At 39.7% G+C, this 1,681-nt stretch overlaps 1 long non-coding RNA gene across 1 annotated transcript; it reads left to right on the top strand.

Moving 5' to 3' along the window:
* Positions 1–307: 307 nt before the first annotated feature.
* Positions 308–1,425, top strand: LOC147615718 (uncharacterized). The gene is made up of 3 exons (XR_015262577.1): positions 308–517; positions 601–1,168; positions 1,246–1,425. It is a non-coding gene; the product is annotated as an uncharacterized LOC147615718 (long non-coding RNA).
* The last annotated feature ends 256 nt before the right edge of the window (positions 1,426–1,681 follow it).

The following is a 1,681-nucleotide window of genomic DNA, read 5'->3' as shown; positions in this document are numbered from 1 at the left end:
GACTATCAGGATGACCACCAGCACGGCGATGACCACTAGGACGACCACCAGGACGACTACTGGCATGGCGATGACCACCAGGTTGGTAATTGAGCCTATGTTTAAGCTGGGTGAATTGTAGTGCTGAGACGAGAGAGAGAGAGAGAGAGAGAGAGAGAGAGAGAGAGAGAGAGAGAGAGAGAGAGAGAGAGAGAGAGAGAGAGAGAGAGAGAGAGAGAGAGAGAGAGGACCAGGACGACCACCGGGATGACCACCAGGATGACCACCGGCACAGCGATGATAGTGACCATGATGATGACGATGACCATGATGATGACCACGAGGAGATTCCTAAGAATGAGAACCCTATGGTAAGTTCACAAAAACAATGTTGCATGTAGGGATTGTAACCTCTTTTGAGGAGCTAACATCTTTTTTTATGAGCATAGACTAGAAAGAGAAAGAGAGGACGCCCTCCTCTAGTGGTGGATAAGGAGCGGCTCGCTTTGGAAGAGCGAAACTGTGAGATTTGTAACCGGTATGTATGTTATGTATTTATATGTATGCTACACTTAATGAATTCCAAAAAGCTAAATAACATTGTGAGATTGGGAATTGTAGGTTTTTAGACTGTAAACCATGGAAAAAATTTATCAAGGGGTTCCATGAACAGAAGTTGGAGTTGCACAGAAACGTGGATTGGTCCCTTGTGGACATTGAACAGGAAATGTCCTGGGGGGTGTTTCAGCTAGGTTTGGAGTAAGTACTTGTGAACTTGTGTGTGGAATGGGTGTGACGGTTTTCCTAACTTCTTCATGTGTTGAATGGTTGCAGATTCAGTTTACTAGAGTATGACAAAGCTTTTGCAAATAGCATTTCCTATGGCAGCCTGTACATTTGGGGCTTGTCTGCGGACAGATTCAGAAAATCAAAAGTTTTGAATACGTTGATTTACAATAGGAATTGGGATATCGTCGATATATTTTTAGTGCCTGTTCTCTATGAGTATGACCATTTACTTCTATTGAAAGTGCAGATGTAGAATATACAAATGCATTTAATGTTGCGAGTCATAAACATACAGGAAACATTTCAGCTTAGTGCTGGTGACTGGCTTGCTGTCAAAGAAAATATGTGTCTATCACTTGGATTCTACTTCAATGCACACAAGAAATAAAAGCCTTAAGGAGTTAGTTTGTTTTATCATGATTTACCCTCTATTTAGCAACAATTGTTTCGGGAATAAAATGTTTTTTGTAATGGCAGATTGATTTTGATGATATTCAGTTCGACTGACCACTGCTCTTTGAAAAATGTGCCCTCTAAGTGGAGAAACGTAAAAGTGCCACAACAAAAAGATGGTGTCTCATGCGGATGGCATACACTCGCCAATTTGAATACATGCCTCAGAGCGTTGCATGATGGAAAACAGGTATAATTGGCCTATCTTGCTACACTGTTGAGCTTTTTCGTACAAGAGTTTGTCTTTAAAGTGTTTTAGTTGCCTAGTTTAGGAGTTAAGGTAATGTAAGATTCTCTCTTTTTTGTTAATTTTAGGAGTTAAGGTAATGTAAGATTCTCTCTTTTTGTTAATTTTTTGTTCTATTTTTAGCTAATTAAATGTTTTACTTTTGCAGTAGAATGTTTTTGGTTAAGTTTAATACGCTGATAGTAGACTCATTCTTGTCATAATGAATAATCG

This window comes from Cibotium barometz, chromosome 39 (genome assembly GCF_041138505.1).
Source record: "Cibotium barometz isolate CiBa-2024 chromosome 39, ASM4113850v1, whole genome shotgun sequence".
Classification (NCBI taxonomy): Eukaryota; Viridiplantae; Streptophyta; class Polypodiopsida; order Cyatheales; family Cibotiaceae; genus Cibotium; species Cibotium barometz.
The sequence above is the reverse complement of the archived record's forward strand: the minus strand, read 5'-3'. Positions and strand labels throughout refer to the sequence as shown.